This window comes from Phasianus colchicus, chromosome 11, assembly GCF_987193195.1.
Source record: "Phasianus colchicus chromosome 11, bPhaCol1.hap1.1, whole genome shotgun sequence".
In the NCBI taxonomy this organism is placed as follows: Eukaryota; Metazoa; Chordata; class Aves; order Galliformes; family Phasianidae; genus Phasianus; species Phasianus colchicus.
The window spans coordinates 4665280-4685420 of NC_143446.1; the positions used below are offsets into that span (position 1 = coordinate 4665280).

Genomic DNA, 20141 nt, shown 5'->3' on the forward strand with positions numbered 1-20141 from the left:
TTGTTTGTTTGTTTTTTAAAGACATTGGGACCATCATTTGTTACCACTACATCTTTATAAAGATCTATTAAAATTGACTCTGTGTTACGTACCACTGGGAAATCTCTGAGTTGCTCTTGATGAATTCCAAGAGGACAAGTACTGCACAACTCACTGGTTGTATTTGATTGGTGCTGTCAGGGATAGAAAAACTCAGGATGTCAGTCCTTTTGTTTGTGGTAATTATAATTTTTACCTGCATGAAAACATAGCACCCCAAAACTGCATAAAGTAAATGTTGTGGTGTGGATTATTACTTTAATGTCATTATATCTCTCTGCTATGTATGATTCATGTTTTTCCCATGCATTCTATAAACAACATCCTGAAGGATTTCAGGTACATCTCCATAATCTGGTTTCATTCGTCTGTGTGTTTTTTCCTGTAAGATGCTCACAGTGTCAACTTGGAAACTGTCCTCCCCTCTGGGCAGAGCAGAATCATCAGTACTTCGTGTGTGAATAGTAGGAAAGGACAGGAACAGTCGTTATTGGTTGAGTCACCATCCCTGGATATGTTTTAAAACTGTTTGGATGTGGTGCTCAGGGCTGTGATTTAGTGGAGGGTTGTTAGGTAGGGTAGCATGGTTAGGTTGTGGTTGGACTCGATGATCTTTAAGGTCTTTTCCAACATGAGGGATTCTATGATTCTTTTTTGTTTCTTAAAAATGTGAAAGATCTGCAGTTTATTTTTGTGTAATTCTATTTAATTCATTTTTAGTTCAGTTTGGGAGAAAGAAAGTGGTGTAAAATGAAGCTTTTTTTTTCAAGAATTAGAATTTTGTAATCTTGCAGGGAAGAAGAGGAAGGAAACCTGTTACAAAAAAAGTTTTCCTATCTATTTTAGAAGGTAGACACAAGAAATGCTCTTTGAAAATTTTTAATTACAAAAGAACATTCTCATATCTGTACATTTTTCTTTGAAAACTCAACTGGATTATGTGGATTGCTTTGCATTCTATTAGTATCACTGAAAAGACTTCAGATGATGCTAGTGATGCGGAATGAGTATTTCTGACTTTCACATAGGAATAGGGCAATTATTTAGCTATAAAACAACGTTGGTGACAACCAACCTTGCTGGACACTTCAAACTTAGGAAGCAGGATTTAGAATGCTATATATTTATTAGTTTGAGTAATAGGTATCCAGATTGATCCTGTACTGTATCATGTACAGTCGCTGTGACTTTTTTTTCCATTTGAGTTTGTGAATGTGCAGTCTGTTTCCTTCCTTGAAGCAAATGAAATTACTTTTGGGAGCTGAAGTTGTTAGTTGCTTTGCTGAGTGCATTGAATGGCAGATAGATCAGGTTGCTGGAGAGCGACCTCTTGGGCAGCACTAAAACAATTTAGAGCTCTCGAAGGCTGCTCCAGTGGCGTCAGCTAAAACGCCAACCAAATGAAAGCAAACACTTCAGGTGACACCATGGGCTGCTGCCAGCGTTGGGTACGCAGAGTGTTGTGTGTGATCAGTAATTAAGAGGACCCCAGGATTTTCATAAAACAGGGAAAATCAAAGACTAACGTTCAGCTAACGTAAAATGTGTTTGAGAATCTTTCTTAGAGGATATTTGAGCTTAGCATTTAGACGTTTCTCTAAAGAATTAATTATTTAAAATTCAGGGCTGTTATTTGTCATCTCAGTGGTTAGGGAAAGCTTGAAGTCTTCTTTTCCATTTCACTGAAGTTCTATTTAAAAATCGTGCAATATTTCAAATGTGGAAAACAGAATTCTGAGTTGTATTTTATTATGTATTACTTTCTCTCTTAGCTGTATCATTTTCTTCTGTTATTCCTGACATAGGATCAATGAAATACCAAGGGGAAAAAAATCCTCAGTGGGATTTAATTTTATAAATAATATGCTGAGAGTTCTCATCACTACTCTATCTAAATATAACACTGTAAGCATTTCTGTTGCTTCCAAATAAGATGATGTTTGGAGGCTGCAGCAGCTCCCAGGAAACCTAATTTTCCTCTCCACAAATCGAAGTTAGGAGTATTAAATATAATTAATGTGGAAGATCTGTGTTTAACTGTTTCGTGGTATGTAAGCATGCGATATTTAGATGTCTTAATTGAACTAAGTTGAGTATACACAGGAAGACTGCAAAATTTATTTATTTTTATCCTCAAAGTCAGCTAACATCTTTGAGCACTGGCATCCCTATTCAAGAAAAATAGATCTTAAGCTGAACTTTTTGTATATTTTTGACGTTTAAAATGTTATACAAGTATATGCATTGTTTATTTTCTTTTTTCCTTAATCTTTTGGAAACAACTGTATAAATTTTTAGAGACTGGAATGTCTGCCTTAGACAGCAAGTCAGCAACACGTACAGAATGGCATGCAGTTTATCTTTGTAGGAGAATGCTGTGTTAAAAAATAGGCACTTTGTCTACAAAAAAGTAAGAAGTCCTTCCGAATATATGAAGTATATTTTTCTAAGTTTCTAAGAAGTAGTGCTATTTTAAGTAGAATTTGAGTAGCAGCTGCTTATCTGATAGTGCAGGATGCTTCCAAAATTACTAAGATGAAATAGCAGATGAACCCTTAATGGTCTTAAATTTATCAGACCCTTAACAGTCCAAGCATAAAATGCCTCTTAAAGTTTTGAGAAGGAGAAAAGAATGGAGTTTTTCTTGCTTTGACCGATTTGTGAGTGCGTGAGATTTTTTCCTCTTTTCCCCCTTTTTGGAGTTACAATTTAAATACATTGTACTTCTTTTCTTAACCTCCCAGTGAAGCATTTGTATTTATTTTCTGATCATTTATGGTGTTTGATTTTTACCCGTTCTTTCTGTATTTCTGGTGATTCAGGTGCTACTATGAACGTCACACGTCCATTGGACAAGAACATGAAAATAATGGCAGCTTATGTCAGCCTCAAATAGGTAGCCCGTAGGAATTTCCTGATGATGGTCTACAGCTTTGTTACTGGATGTTAAGACATCCAACAGATTAATTTGCTGCAGGAAGAGAAAATGGCTGTGTTTTATTCCTGGGAAAGAGTGGCAGTAATGTCTATTGTCTATAAGGACAAGTACTGAACAATTGCCCTGATTTCTGGGCTCCTGAATCCACATGCTCATCCTGGGACACTTCCATGTGATCTGTGTAGCCTTGCCTGTGATGTGAGCTGTCAAATGGCCCACAGTAGAAGACATCAACATCCTCTTTTTTCTGTGCGTATGGAACATATTACCTGTTCTCTATGCTCAAAACTAGCTGTTGCTTTCTTCCTCTGTTGAAAAACATACTCCTAGTTTATAAATGTTGTTTTTTGAGTGAAGAGCAACACATCTGCACCTGAGAACAGTTGGTTAAAATTTAGTCAGCAGATCGTTCAGATCTTCCAGTCTCTGCTCACCAGTCAGTTAGACCTCAATGTGCTCCACTGCAGCTTAAAAGTAATGAGAGTGCTTGTGGTCCATCCTTTCTGGGTCTGTGAATTCAAGCTTGTGTTGTCTGGCTACTCTGGAGCATCCCTGGGGGGAAGAGGAGATCCGAGTGTACTTTGTTTCCCCATAAATCATTTCTTGACCCGTTTATGGCCAAACTGAAGGATAATTAAAATGTGTATGTGTGTGTGTATATATATATATATATATATATTCCTTCTCTTTCTGAAGGAATAGAACTTTTCTTTTAGCTAAGAATGTAGTTATCTGCAGCATATGAATGTTTCTGGTGAAAGATTATTATAACAGCGCATAGTTTGAAGGATTATTTCACTTACGGAAATACTGGCAAATATTTCTGTTCCACCACATTGGTGGTTTGCCAGGCACTGTTTAACTTGTCACTGGAGCCCTGTTCAGTTCTGCTTCCTTGTGAACAAAGTCTTTTAGAAAATACGGAAGACAGTGACGTTTGTGTGGTATAGCCTTTTGTCAGGTCAGCAAAACCAAAAAAAGTGACATCTCCAGGGCTTGCCCATACGTGCAGCTGCTCTGGAGTAAATTAGTGTGAGGATATATTTATTCTAAAATGCCCCGTGTCATTGGAATCGAATTGAATAAAAAGCAGAAGAGGCACACAAGTGTTTTGTTTGGGTTAGATATTGTAGGTTTTTTCCTACAATAACATTTTTGTTTATACGTGGAGTTCTGCACTAGGTAGTCTGCTTCATTCCAGAATAAGTCTTAACCTTTGGCACACTCTTAAGTGCAGTTGTTGTATGTGCTCCATGTCAGATAGGGCTGGATCCCTTTGCTGAAGAATTTGAACACTTGTTTCAAATCTACATATGAATGTGAATAAAAACTCACAGTAGTGCTCTAACGTATGAAAACCACAAACAGTCATCAAGATAATTTCAGGTTTAAGTTTGACTGTGTAGTTATTTGAATTCCTGGAGTGGGTTTAGTGAAAGATCTTGTGGAAGTGGAAGGACTGATTTGGTCGTGTTACTACTTCTTTTCTGGTTTGGCCACATTGCAGCCGTTCTGTCAAACGTTGTTGAGTAGGGGAAGGATGGGACGAGGATAAAACATTTTGGAGTGTCCCAATGCATGCCAGCCAGCACCAGTAAAGCCTCTCATACCATGGGAGCCAGTTCTCGGGTGCCTATGAAAGAACAGTGGGAGCTGCCTGGGAGCCCCGTGCTGCCACAAACCGGCTGACTGTCTCAAGGCTGCAGGCTGTGGTACAGGGAAGGGTGTTGGAGGTTAGCAGTAATTTATGTGACAGGCGGGCTCCAGTTTCCTTTTGCCATGCTGTGGAACCTCGAGAGCTGCGTGTTGCTTAATTGGCCCTTGTGGTTCCAGCAAGGATAGGCTGACAATAGGGGACCTGGGGAATGCCACACCGTGAGCCCGAGCGGCCATGGGTCCCTGGCACGTCGTGGAACAGCGCGGGTGAGCACGTCGTGCGTGGGATGATTGCGAGTGCTCACCAAACAGGTCAGATACGTGCGGCTTAACAAAGCTTAGCAGGTCAGATTGCCTTACCCAATAAGCTATACATAGACTCTGATCTTGTTATACTAGGGGAGAAGAAAAACATCAAACCTGAGAGGAATAATTCCCTCGGTGTGATTTATTTATAGGAAAAAGCATATACTAGTTGTATCATTTACTGAGCTATTGAAAGCCGTTACTTAATAGCTTGTTAAAATTTTATTATATTTTTAATTCTTGGGAATGATTGAACCTTGTCCCACTGCTATATCATTTTATGTTAATCATTTGCTTTTACTAGAGTAATATATTAAATAATGCTGATACAAACTTCAGTTCTTGATATATCATCTTTAAAAACTGCATCTATAGCTACTGTGTCAGTCTAATGAGATTTACAGTAAGGGTATCAAGGTATGTATGAAAATGCCTATATTGAAGAAGGCTTAATGTCTTGAAGGATGCATTTTCTAAATATTAGCAGGTTTGTACTTTATTTGTACTTCAATTTTCTGCTGTTACTTATTAGTGTCTGATCTGCCTGTGGTTTGATTCTGTAACGATTAAATAATTTTAATAGGTGAGTTTTCTTTCTTAAGGTGGAATCTGAGGTTATAGTGTGACCTAGCAGTGTAAAGCTGGTACTTAAAGCTTGAGTCTGATATCCATGTGATAGATGTAGGCAGCTTCACGATAAAGGATGCTCCTTCCAATGCATGGTTTCCTGTCCAAAGCATTGGCCAGTAAGAAGGAAAAACAACCTCTAGAAAACTAGTGTATTTTATATCAGTGATACTGGGAGAAAGTTCATATTCTAAGCTTTTCTGTACTCTCTGGAAGATCAGTTTTGGTGAAACAGAGGTGGATCCATGTACACAGGCTCTATAGACCTATATATATAGAACCTATTATCTGAACTTCTCTGAAAAGTATACTGCTTGAAATCTTCAGTCTAATGCAAACAAATGTCGTCCTTTTTAATTGTAGGATCTTACCATTTAAATTTAAATTTTCCATATCCTACCAGTGCCTGTGAGAGCCTATCATCTCCATTGAGATAAAATTTATGAGTTACTAACATGACAAGGAAGTGTAAGAGTGCCTTCCAGGGCACAGATGAGGGAAATCATGTAGTAGAAAGTCACAGCTTTCTTTTGAGCCTCTTTACCAAGGCAAATATATTATTTTAAGTAAACAGACATTTAGCACAAGTCCTTTTCCAAAGACTGGCACACTTACAGAGTTGAAATGCACACTGAATTGAAGGGGTGGCTCCTAAGCATATTGGAGTTTCTGAAACTTGTGTCACCCTCAGAAGATTATTTGCTAAAGCTCTTGGTAGGCCAGTTTATTGGTTATGATTTGTTCTGAGTGTCAAAAAATAGCTTTCCTCATCTGCATGTGATAAGGAAGATTCTGTCTTAAACTAAAAAAGATGAAATACTTCTATTATACTATTTTCATATTTTTAGGAGCCTCTTAGAATCATAGAATCCTTCAAGTTGAAAGGGACCTCCAAAGGCCATCTAGTCCAACTCCCCTGCAATGCACAGAGACAACACAGCTAAATCAGGCTGCCTAGGGCCTGACCCAGCCTTACTGTGAAAGTCTCCAGAGATGGGGCATCAACTACATCTCTGGGTGACCTGTCCCAGTGCCTTACCACCCTCACTGTAAAATACTGTTTCCTTATATCCTTCCTAAATCTACTCTCTTGAAACCATTTCCCATTCACCACGGGCCCTGTAAAGAGTCTGTCCCCTTCTTTCTTTTAGCTCCCCTTTAGATATCATGAAGGAGCTGATGTTAGCTGTGGATTTAGTTTTAGCTGTATCAGGTGTTGCAGATGCTTACTCTGGAAAATACTGATCACTTATTTGGAGGAGAAACTAAAGATGCTGCTTTAGTGGGAACTTTGCTGTTGCTGTGGTTAGGCAGTGGCAGCAAGCCAGGTTTACTTGAACTTTATTAGGAAGCTCGGACTTATTAATGTTCTTCCTATAGGCTCTGCTTTCCTTAGGTTTAGTTCTTTTTGAACAGGGCTATGACCTTTCTTCTCACTCAGGTGATCTTGAGAGTCTGGTTTTGTCATCTGAGCATCTGTGCTGAGGAAGGGGGACAGCAGTGCCAGCCCAACCTGGTAATACATCTGCTCTCCTTGATCATGCAGATAAGAAAAGGAAGAAAAAATGGTGTTTTAGTGGTTAGTAGATGATAAATGGCAGAGACTGAAGGAAGAGGGAAGTAACTGTAATGGTGGCCGTCAGGTATGTTTGCTTTCAGATACTGAGAAAATTGAGATTCCGATGCAGAAAGTGAACTGATGTGGACCAGGTTAGTTTATCGATCATAAGAGGAAGTAATTTGTATAATAGGTGTTTTAAAATGAATGCTTATCTCCTATACTTTGGTGCCTCAGAGAATAGACTCAGGTATGTGAAATACTTTTTCCTCAAAGACAGGAAAGGGTTAAGTACCCAAGCAACTTATAACTACTGTAACTTAAACTAGTGAATATACCTATTTTATAGTTAGGAAAATGGAAGAGCAGTGGGATTAAATGACCTACTAACATCCCAGAGTCGAGAAACAGCAGGGCAAGTCCTTGAATTCAAGTGTTCTGAGGTCCCTCTCCTGTACTTTTATTAGGTCATTTTGCTTCTTAGAATAACATGTTTGCGCAGTTAGGAAATGCAAACTGTTTCTTTGCAGAAATACTACTGCACAATGTTACAAAACTGGAGAAACTCTGAGTCTGAAAACAGATTTAATTCCTGTTTTTAAAATGTAGCAAATGAGATTTAAAAATATGAAAGGCTGCCAGTCTGCTGTTCTAGTTTAAGTATCTGGATTGTGATTAGAAAAATATTACAAATGTGCTGATAGTTTCCAGTGCTGTTCCTTTGATTGGACAGCCTTACTGAAAAGGAGGTCTTGGTCCCCAAACCTGGAAAGAGGAATTAAAATAATATTCCTGTGTTTCCTGTCATTAATTATCTCATAAAGACCTTGAAATGTGCGCATGATGTCCATCACCAACACATATGGAATGACATTCTACCAAATTTATTTAAGGAAGAATCTTTCTCTTGTCTCTGAATACTTTTTGAGTTGCCAGTTCAGGTCTTACTGGTGAAACAGTTTCCCAGGTTGTGCATCAGGCTCAGCAGCTAAAGTCTCTTTCCTTTATCATCCTGTGAGCAGCGTTGTGGAGCTTTTTAAGGATAGTCCCAAGAAGCATCTTTCTGTTTTTCTTTTAGAGTTTCTGCTCCTTTTTCTTTTAGAGTTTCTGCTCCTTTTCTGCTCCATTTCTGCTGCTTGCCCTGAAGTGAAGGTGCTAAGTTCTTCTTGTGTCAGGGCTCCATAATATGGCACTGGATGCTGTAATAAGCACGAGGACATGAGAGCAAACTTTCATTTCAGGAGAGGGGCATTGTTCTGATATTATGTTATTTTGCAGTGCTTTGTATTAAATTTCATTATGAGATCTCTAGAGAAAGTGCTTGCTAGCCCCATAGCCATTGCAAGTGCAGAAAGGTAAATTAGAAAGTGTTCCTTTGTTTCACAGTTGGGTTCTTAAAAAATAAATAAAGAAAGCTTTTTTCTATTATTACTATTTAATAGATGGCCTATTTTTGGGGGTGGAATTGCTATTTTTAGCATTGATTGTAAGATACCATTGCTGTATAGCAGGTATTCCTTATGCTTAGAGGTTCTGTATCTTGAAGGACAGTGAGTGCACACTGAGCCCTGCAGCACGAAGCTCACTGCAGGCAGCAGGCAGCCCTGGGCCCAGCCTGGGGCAGGGGCTGCTGCTGGTCTGCAACTGAAGAAAGCATCTGTAGCATCTCTGGAGACTTTGCACTTAGTAGCTAGTAGGTAAGGACAAACATAAGGTGACTTTTGATTCATAGGTTCTTGATTCAAAACCCAGGTGAGCTCCCAGTGTTGTGCACACAGCCATGACGTGGGAGTTTGGTTGTTACCCCCAGAAAAGGGCAGCTTCTGGGGCTGGCTCCCGTAGCACAGGTGGCAGCAGTGTGACGGGCAGTGCTGTGCTGAAGACAACACCAACACTGACAGTAAGATGTCTCTAGCACTGAAAATAGGCTTCAAAATGGTGGACCTAGCGAGGAGGTTAAATAGCTTGGTGGTGAAGTACATCTGAGGCCCTGTGTTAAATACTCACCGGGAATATTCATAGGAAAACTTGTTCTGTTGGATTAGGTTCGTAATATAAGTTCCAACTGGTGTTTTTCTTCCCCTTTTAACGTGTTTTTATTATTTTCCTCTTCTTCACATTGCCTTTTCTCTTCTCTGTTAATCAGAATAAGGATTAGAGTATTTCCTGATCACGTAGTATCATAGTTGGGTATGAAGTTCCTGTGGTATGACATGGCTGTAAGCTGCAGCCCTCTAACTGGCAATAGCCAAATGCATGGAAAAGGTTCTCATGTTCAATTTCTTCTTACTATTCCCTATTCTTTTCTTCATCTGGGAAACACAGTTAAAAAAAAAAAAAATCTTCTTTAGTATATTTTGTTACTGTGTCCATCAACCTTTTAGACCTTTCCAAATTATTTATAAACCTTGTATAGAAAAAATGAATTTTAGTAGCAACGTACTTGCAGATGACCTTAGTGCCTTCTTGCTTTCCTGGCAGAGCAGTAGAGGTCACCAGCATTTGGGGATCTGAACATAAGCACAACATATCTTAAATACAATACTTTTTTGTTCTGTTATTGTTTGGTTCAGTACCAGAATTCAGTTTAGAGTCTGGACTCCATGCTTCCTAAAGCTGCAGTTTGTACTTGCTCTGAAAAAGGGGACATGTCTGTGCTTAATATAACCCAAAGTCACTGCGTATAGTGGCCTGACATGCATCTAATTGCCTGTAGCTTTCTAATGAGAAAGGCAGTTTCACAGGAGAAAAATCTGTATTGATCCTAGCTCTGATTTAAATTTCACTTCATTTAAAAAAAGAAATCAGCATAGATGAAACTCCCTGATCAATGATCCTAGCTGTGTTTTTTTTTTTTTTTTTTTTTTTTTTTTTTAATAGCTTCCATTTTGGTGCAGTGCAGTGCAGACTTTTGGTTTAACCGACTGAATTGATATTCTGAGCAGCGAGTAAGGCAGGATGACAGAGCAGAGCACGGCTACTCCTGTGAGTGCTTGGGGAGGTGCGCCTGCTCACAGTTTGCTCGTTCTGCCCAAGACAGAGAGAAGTCACGAAGCACTGCTGTCCTAGGATGCTATGGAAAAGCTCACAACTTCTATATATGCTGTTTTAAACATAGTTGAAGAAAAACAGGACCGTGTTTAGTCACTCTCAGGATGGAGTGGTTTGAGGTACAGCACCTAAAGCCACAGTTTGTGAACGCTGTACGTGTACCAGCCATCATTCACTTTGAAAAAAAAACCAACCTCTGTTAGTTAGAAAGTGGTATGTTTCTTTTAAGCGACTGACGTCTTTTATTTTTAGTGCTCAGATTTGTTTATTTATTTATTTTTTTTTGCATAGCTATAACAGATTCTTCCACTCAAATAAACAGCCGTTAGCATCTCAGAACCCTACGTGTGTAATATTTCAACGTAATAGGTAGATTTTTCTAAAGCAGTAGCACAGAACAGATACTAAGGAGCTCAGAATAAAATAAAATGCTGTGATACCTCAGAAAGTGGTGAACTCATTGTCATGAGGCAGAGAGCTATAGTTTATATGGTTTAAAAAATTCAAAGCAGAAAGCTCCTGAGGCATGTATGTGTAGCTTTGCAGGGTGTGCTGATGTGACTGGATCAGATGGAAGCTGAGGACATTTGGCATGCTTCTCCTGCATGGGATTTAGGTTTCTGGAGGGCATGACAGAAGCAAAAATGCAGCAAAAAATCACATCACAGCCTGGAAATAATTTCTTAATATTTTCATTATAATTAACTTTGGCTCTTACATAAGCAGAAAGAAAAGACAGGAGAGGAAGAGAGCTGCATCTTTGTGAAAGGTAAACGTGAGATAACTGGGGAGAGGGATGTTTGTTGCATTTGCTGCCCTGGTTGCTGACCTGGGAGGCGTGTGGCCGCAGCGGCAGCCGGCACAGCTCTGTAGGGGCAGTGGGTTTGTGCCTGCCTCGCCCCCAGCCCCTCCAGGCACGGCCTCCCCGCTGCCCCTTCCTCCCTCCCCAGTGACAGTGACAGGACACGGCGGTCCTTGTCCTTGAAGGTTTCTCCCGTTTCTGAGTAAGTGGCATCTTCCTGGTAGTTTGCCATCTTCCGTTTTTGTCATTATCCCAAGGGAAGTATTAAAATCACAAACAACAACATGGTGGTTCAGTCCATTTTTCTTTCAGAGAAACGTTTTCCTTCCCTACGACGTCTGCCGTTTGCTTGCCTTCTTTAGCAGTGGGAAGCTGCAGGCAATAAACATCAGTGGCGCTGGCAGCGCGATGCTCTGGCAGCAGGCTGGCTGCCTCCCCACCTGCCCGCCGCGATGGTACGGTCTGCAGAGGGACTCCGCTAGTGGAGCTCCGCTTGTCAATCCCTTACAGATGCCGAACGGTGATTACTGCGCTGTGTAATTGAAATCATTTTGGATTTGTGATGATATCTTAGCCAAGTAAGTAGCGACATCCACAGCATGAGAATAAAAAAGAAAATATGTTTCCCCTTTTCTGTTCTGAGCTTGTTTATTTGGCAATTTGCTTCTCGGGAAGGCACGAGCTGATGAGAAAATGGTGTGGAGAGCGGGTCTGAGTGATGCATTGGGTTTTGGTTTGTGCCCTGTGAATCTCTGCAAAGGTAATGCTTCAACTTGTGTGGAATATTCTGTAAGGTCAGTCAGAAGCTGCATTGCTGAAAGGCACTCTTGCATCAGAAATAATTCACTGAGGTCTCGTAGGTTGAGAATTCAGTGTGATGTTGTCTTTTTAAACAAACGGGCTTGATTTTGATTAAATCTGTTATTGATTGGTGAGGATAACACGTGGATGAGATTTTGCTTTTATCATTGCGGGTAAGAAATGGACGTACAGAAAAGACGAAAATGTGAGTAGTACAGTTTGACTTTTTGTAACTTTAATGTTATCTTATGATAGGTAAAGGCATTTATTGTTAGGAAAATATGTAATCCTCAGCTGGGTTTATTTATAGAGCTGCTTGCAGATTTTCAGTGTGCATGCTTGAAAGTGAAGGGCGCACAGAATAACAGAAAAAAAAAAGGAAAAGTAGTGCAGTGCATTTCTATTGAAATGGATTAGAAAATACTGTTGCAGAAACAGGAAAATTTATGTAATTTCTTTTAAGCCTGTATAATGTCTCCTGTGGGAAGATGGGGAAAGGCTTTCTGTGGTGTATGGTCCAATAACTGATGATTCTTACAGATACATACATTTATAAAAAAAAAAAAAAGAGGAATCGGCCCCAAATCCCTGCATGCTGCATGGCAAAGCTTTCGGCTGCTCATGAAACACAGAGCGCTTTAACAGAAACCATAAGATCACAGGAGTCATTTCCTATTATGTAAAGGGAGATTCTGTGCAGCTGATCCCTGCCTGCAGCGCTGGCAGCTCCTCTGCCCAGTGGTCCAGGGCAGCGGTCGAGCCCTTCCCCAGCCCCTCATTTACTGGCCTGGAGTTGTCCTGTGCAGGCTGGGGCATCGTGAGTCGGGGGCTGCTGAGACCATGACTGTGGGCAGTCCTGGAGCACTGGGGCAGCCAGGAGCAGATGCTTAGCCCTGTGCTTTCCGTATCTTCAGGAAGGTAAGTATTGAAGTTGCTAGAAGGGAATGTATATTCCTTCGTGGTAAAACTGCTCATTTTCCCATTCATATGCATCCAAAATGCTGCATACTTATAAGGACTTTGGGTCATTTGACCTCCTTAGTATGTTCTGCTGGAGACTCTGTTAGAGGATTGCAGAGCCTGTTACACAAATGCGGATGCTTGAAAGATAGCTGGCATACCTGATAGAAATAAAACTGTACTTTTATTTCTGGGCTCGGTGGTTAATATTAGATATATGCGGTGTGAAATTGATGATGAAGGCTTTTTGTTAGCCTTTGCTCAGTAAAAGAAGATTACAGATCTACTTCGCAGTCCACATTTTTTTATGTCAAGATGCATTCCCGATTAGCATTTAATTTGTGAGAGGTCATCCATATGCATGACTAGCTCTTGTACCTTGCTCTGAAATAACTGTTTGACTCAGGTATCCAGCAGGTCTTTGATCACATACAGCTTTTACTTTGTTCATGTTCCTCTCATTTTAATCAAAATTGCTACCTGTGAAGAAGTGTTTCATATTTTCCTTGTAGTGCTGTTAAAATGAGTAAGTTTGTGAATAAGGCAGTAAATTGGGGCTTGTAGATAAGTTGTGTATAGTAATGCAGCATGAGCATCTTTCCTTTACCTTGGTTTTTTTTTAACCCTCCTCCCCCCCCTCATTTTTTCTATCTTTCTTTTTACATTTCTGAGGAGAATTGATTTTTGGCCCAGCATGTCACTGGTAAATACACTTGCATTTTCACAGAAAAAGTCATTTTTTCTTTTTCTGTTGGCAGTGCAATGATATTTCTCATGCTTTCTGCATATATAAAAAGGCTTCATGCATGTACCCTGACACAGCTTGGAAGAGTTTCATGCTTCTCAGTGGGATTACAGGTTACAGAAGATGTGGTAATGCTGAACTAGATATACTGCTCTTTTAAGAGCTTCCATGAAATGACATTTCTAAGTGCATTTTTCTTTTAAATTTTATATCGTGTATCTAGGAAACAGTTTCAAAGGATTATTATTTTTTTTTTCCTCTTCTCTCAGCAGGAAAAAATGTACAGCTTATCTTTTCTAATGCCCTAGAATTTGTGATGCAAACATTTTTCTAATGATAAAAAAAAGAAAATCTAGTCTGTAAACTGAAAATGTAAATATATATTATGCTAATATGTAAGAATTAGATTAGAAGCATTACCTTTTTATAAACTTTCATTCTGCAGGATGTATTTTCAAATGTGAGTTGTATATATAAGAATTCCTTATTACATTTTGAAATAAATATAGAAGTCATGACCTTGTACCTATCTGTAACGTTTACTAAACCTCACTGTACTGCAGTAGGACTACAGCAGCTGATAGTTCTGTAAATTGAACCCACCTCCTTTTAATAAATGTAAATACTTTCACAGGTCAGACTTAAAATAATGTTCTGAATGGAAGAAGGCAGTTTATTTGATAACGTGCAAGCTAATAGAGAATAAGCTTAGCTTTCTCTGGATTTTTCATTATATTTTCAAGGAGAAACAAAGAAGGATATTACAGTTCACTGGAATTTAGCAGGTATTGCTCCCAATGTGTTTCTGGCTGATTGCTGAACTAAAACTCATTATGCTCATGTGTTATCTGATCAACTGACTAAAATTATATATTTCTAGATAATTTAAATAAGCCTATTGAAACAGGGTTATAGAAAAAGGCTGAGGATGATTATTATGAAACCATCAGCTCTAGAGAGTTTTTTGCTTAATTCATATACTGAAATGTGTTGCTGAAGCTTACTGCAGTCTCTCCAACGTTTCCATTAATTTCCTTTTCTTGTTGAGGCAAGAAGGTAGCAATGAATGCAAGCTGAATGGAGGCTCCCTGGCAGTATGGCACGGTTGCAAATCCAGCAACAGAAATCTCTGTGACTGGGATAGTTCTGCTGCCTCTGCAGCACCTGCAGTCCAGGCGCTGTGCTTGCCATTAGGAAGTCAGCCTAGATTCAGCTTGCCAGGGCTTTATCGTGCACTGTGTGGCTGCTCAATACTTTAAGACTGTATAGAATGTATTGCTGTGCATCACGGATCTGTACCTTGTATTCAGATATTATATATCCTCAGTGGAACGGTTGCATAATAGAACAGCATTTCTTCCAAGGTGGATTATATTTTGTATGCTGGATTTTTATATGCAAGTGGTAATATATGATAAAATCCTCTAAGCTTTGGTTTTTTACACAAAGAAGATGATCAATAGCATTTTCTGGTAATTTTTATATATTTGTACAGAGCACAAACATCATGCAGTTTTAAGAGCTATGGGGTCTTGTTTGAAGTTTTGCAGATTTTATTCAAGTCTAGAGAAAAAAAAATGCTTGCTTTCTTGTTTTTCTTGATTTATGATCCTATTTTCTGTGCTAAATATGGAGAATTACAGTTGTCGAAAAAGAATCAATATGCTTAACATTATTACAAATCACAAACACATTTTTTTGGAATAAAATGAAGAATTTTCTAAAATAGCTCAGTAACATGAAAGTGGTTTTAGGATGCTGGCTGGCATCACTGCAAAGAGCAAAACATACTCCTCTAAAATATTTCAAGTCAATCAGATATGAAGACTCAAGAGCGATGTGGGATGCCCACCTAAGTATCAGATTTTGCACAGTTGAGGAATGGTAACCGAGTTAGAAAATTTTTCTAACGTAGCCATTGCAGTTAGAGCTCATAAGGATTGTGCACCTGGCTATGAGAGATGTCCTAGAAGCAGTTCCTGTGCAAATGTAGAAGAGGACCAACAGAAATAACCACAAATTATTTGGAAAGTTTGTGCAGTTTCTATTTATTGTCTTCCTTCCACAAATGGAGACAGTGAAATAGGTTGAGGAGCTAGCTGGTTTCACAGAGCCACAGATTCAGAATAGTTGAGGTTGGTAGGCATCTCTTGAGATCATCTGGTCCAACCACCTGACCCAAAGCAGCTTCAAAGAGAGAAGGTTACTCAAGGTGGTGTCTGGTCACATTTTGGATGTCTGCAAGGATGCAGACTTAGCAGCCTGTTCCTGAGTTTGACCCAGATTTTTTTTCACTGGGCACCACTGAGAAGAGTCTGGCAGCATCTTCTTTGCTCCTTCCCATCAGGTACTTAAACACTTTGATAAAGTTCTGTCCTGAGCCTTCTCTCTTCTAGGCTGGACAGCCCCAGCTCTCAGCCTCCAAGTGCTGTTTGAGCTGTTCCAGTCCCTTAATTATCATTTTATCATTTCACTGAAGACCCTCCAGAAAGTCTGGTCTCTTGCTCTGGGAGCCCAGCACTGGTCACAGCAATCCAGATGTTCCAGCAATGCTGAGCAGAGGACAAGAGCACCTCCCTCAACATGCTGCCTGCACTGTCTAATGCAGACCAGGAGGCTCTGTTTGCCTTCTTTGCTGTGAGGATGTGTTTCTGACTCCCAGTCAGTTTTGTGCCCACCAGGATTCCTGAGTCCTTTCCCGCAGAGCTTCTTTCCTACTGGTTGGCCCTGCTGGTCCTTCCTGGGGTTGTTTCCTTCCCAGAAAGAGAACTTTGCACTTCCCTTTGTTGGGCTTTCTGAGATTCCTTGTTGCTCATTGCTCCACTGCATCAAGGTCTCTCTGAATGGCAGCAGATCCCTCTGGTGGCATCAGCCACTCCTCCCTGGTTTGTATCATGTGTGATCTTGTGCAGGGAGCACTCTGTCATATCATCTAGGAATTAATGGCTATTGCATCACAGACAGTGGAAAGTAAAGACAAGACCTCTTTGTATTCTTTCTTCACTAGATGATCTTTTTGTGGTATATGCCAATATTTTTACTTGATTACTAATGATTACTGCTGTGTTAAGAAGCAAATTTCTGAAGTAACAAAGGTAAAACTATATGAAGACACGTTTGCTTAGGCCAAAATACCTTTTCTTGAGTGTTTCCTGGTTAAAATGTAATCACAATTTTAGGATCTCAGAATTCAGCCCGGAAAGGAAGGAGCATACTATAAAATACATATGGTCAATATCCTGGATATGTTTAGAATTAAGACCAAGAAAGATGCAGTACTGAAGTCCAATACATCACTTCTGGATCCAGAAGTGATCCAGATGCAGTTTGGTATGTATATAGACTTGAGAACTAAAAAGAGAAATCGGTGATTTAGGTTTACTAAACAGTTATTTTGTATACTAAAGAATGAAGGCTCACAGCTGGTGAAATAATTTCAAATTGATAATTTCATTCAGTGCATTTTAATTAAAGTGAGTTAAAAATAAAACCATATGAAATGAATCAAAAATAAAATGAGTTTCAGTCCAATATGCTTTGCATCTTGCTGAAAATTCTATCACAGAAATTGAGGAAGTAGGATGAGGAAGACGTTTAACTGTTACGTGTTGGGCGAAGAAGTATTTTAGTCGTGTCTGGCTCTGGCCTTCCCAGTTCCTGTCCTGTGGAAGTAGTTGAGTGTTTGAAGCAAATGGCACTCCTCATACGTGCATCTCTTTCGAGGAGTTTTGCTTACACAAGAGCTCTCTTCAGTATGAGTTATCTTCTGTGCTCTTATTTGAGTTGTGCTCCAATTCAGTGCGAGCTTTGTACTTTGTTTTAGGATGAGATAGGACGAGTGTCTTAAATGTCTTCAAAGATTTCTCCATCTGTATATCCCAGCCAAAGTCTGATGATAACAAAATACCGACCTTGCTAGACACAACAGTCAGCCACCACAATTAAAACAGTGATTGAGCTGTTTGGTCAGTCATAAATGTTCTGCTAAATGTGTAAATAGAAATGCTTCAAACTTTTCCCATTAGCCAGCAGGCTAATCGAAGCTGATTCAGCAGAAGAAGATACACAAGTGCAGACTACTCCCACTGAGCAGGAGGGAGAGCCTGCTTCCAGTGCAACAGCCCTCCATCCAAGAAACCTTAGTCAGCCAGCTGTCATGGGTGAGATGGGAAGTGTCAACACGTGGGATCTGGATACCAGGGGATTATTCAAGATCCAGCAGGAAGAAAGTTTTACCCTCCTTGATCTCACACACAGCATGTGCTGGGCATCCCCTGGCATCTGTCTCCAGGCATCTCTGATCTCTGGAGCTAGCCCACATTCCAAGGTCATTCATCCAGTCTTCACTTTTGTTTTTTAATTCCTCTCTTATTGCTTCTTTGGGGAGCCCTTCTGCTGAGCCTCCTCTTCCTTCTGGAGCTTGAGGGCTCTGGTTTTCACAATTCCAGTAGTCTCTCTTCAATAATGGGATGTGCTACTGGTATTTAGTCCAGGCATAATCAACATTTGCATCAAGCTGCAGCCAGCTGAAAGCAGGTTGCTTGAGAATCTGAAGTTCAGTTTTGGACAGATGCACCCACATACATCCAGTTATCTGCTGCATTCAGTTACTTAATTTAACCCTTTTTTCACCTTCATGAGGAGCACATTTCTCAATTACATATGGTGAAGGTTTTCATTCCTCTTGCCTTTATTGCCTCTGGCCATTGCCTTTTGAAAGCAAACACTACCACCCGCAGTCTTTGTTGCAGTAGGATGGATGAATATATTATAACGGTTGTGCTCAGCATCTAACTAACCTTGACAAAAACTGATGCTGATGAAGCACAATAAAAATGCTGCTACTATTATGGCTTGTCTTTCAGAACAGTACAGTTTGTGTCACGCAGGTAATTAGAAGAGAGCGGTGTTCCCAATAAACTGTTCTAGCCCTCCTGGGAAGTGTGTGATCCTGAATGTCAGGAGGCAGCATTGATTTGTGTCCTTTGTAAGCTCGTTTAGGAAGAAACTTGTCCTGGCCAAGGATGACCATTGAATTTTATGCTGCGTGCTTACTACATGCCTTTCCTCAACCTGAATTATACTGAAGATTTTGCCTGTTGTTCTAAAAATATATCCACTGATGTCTGATACTGAGGGAACAGTGAAATGCAAGTGCAATGAAATCATTCTGTGTTGCTTTTCACAGTGAAATGCAAATGACTCCCCTCTCCCCCTGCTGAGAGGAATACCTAGCAATGAGTAGTTAAGCTAACCTGGGAAATTTGAAGAATTCTGTGCAGTTTTAGATTCACTATAAGTTGTGCATTGTACAAGAAGGGCATTTTCACTACGGCAGGAGTGGTTACCTCTATAATGCTATAGAGGGAAATTGTTCTGCCAACTGCTGTAGGATAACGTATTAATGCTAAACCAGTGTTACTGAATAAGGTAGCTGAAAATGCCAAAAGACAAACCATTAGAACAGGATGATTACACAACGAATGATAAACCTAATTTCCATGCATTGTCCATCCCTATTTTCTCTATAGGCTTAATTCTGAGTTTTGCAGGGTACTTTCTTTGGCTCGTACCAAGTGTTTGATGCCTCTTGTCCCCTCGCCACGCTGCTCTGCACAAGACAGGCCTCCTTGCCATGGAGGGACAAAGCAAAGGGGCCTGCCTTTGTGTTGAGCCAAGGACTGCCATAATGTTCCTCTTGCTGTGCCAAGAACTCCTTCAGAACATAAGGACTGTGAGCTGATGTTTTATTTTTGAGCATCTATATGTGAGGGATGCCCAATTTATATGTATGCACTGCTATACGTGCAGTCCTTTTATTATATGGTTAGATTTTAAATTTTATTCTGATTTGTCAGAAATATTAATGGGAGTTTCTGTGTTCTCTGCATAGTGCTTAAATATCACAAACAAGCATAAAAAGTGCAGGGATAGAATTTATTTCCTTGTATGGGCTGAAAAGGGGGGAGACACGAAAAGGAAATACAGCTTTTTCAGAACCTTGCGATGCAGCAATGAGATACAGGTAGAGATGGCTACAGTCTGTTTCAGTGCAGCTTTTTCTGTATGCAGGTGGGACCGGGCTCATGCCCAGGCTGGGGGACAGCCGCTCTCTGTGACTGGTGACAGGAGTGACCTTGGGGAGGGCAGAGTGAGTTAACAGAGACAGATTGTGCTCAGACTGTGACAAAAGGTACACTCTGCTGCAGAGATTGAATTGCTATCTATTTCTCTCTTTGGTTATCTCCTATTAATGTAGATGTGCATTTTTACAAACTATTTTTTTATGTAATTCCATGCTTGTTACAGATTTCCCACCTGACTCTGAAGGAATGCTCACAAAAAAAAAAAAAGATAATAATAATAAAATAATAATAATAATAAAGGAAAAAAAAACAAAAACTGAGGAAGAGGCACATCAAATCTGCAGTGCAGAAATAGGATTATATATTTATCTGACTTCTCATGTAGACAGATGATTAATATAGTACAAACTACAGGGTTTATAGCTTGGTATATCATTAAGGTTCCCTGTAACTCTAATGTGAGAAGATAATAAATTAAGTGTCCCCTTCCCTGCCCTTGTCCTCCTTTTTCTAGTTCAGAAGCATACTTAGAAGTTTTAATCTGAAGGCATATTTCTGATACTAGAGCTGAG

At 39.8% G+C, this 20141-nt stretch overlaps 1 protein-coding gene across 15 annotated transcripts in view; it reads left to right on the forward strand.

The window, feature by feature from the left end:
- ATP2B2 (ATPase plasma membrane Ca2+ transporting 2) overlaps positions 1–20141 on the forward strand; it is a 393147-nt gene that overhangs the window by 160311 nt on the left and 212695 nt on the right. The window contains exon 1 of one of the 15 annotated variants that reach the window (XM_090148046.1): positions 11248–11555. The exons of 11 other annotated variants lie outside the window; for them this stretch is intronic. The gene's annotated coding sequence lies outside the window, so the exon portion shown is untranslated. Of the gene's footprint in view, positions 1–11247; positions 11556–11620; positions 11738–11913; positions 11984–12366; positions 12697–20141 lie in introns of those variants that run through there. 3 more of the 15 variants (XM_090148049.1, XM_090148050.1, XM_090148047.1) reach the window with 3 other exon arrangements.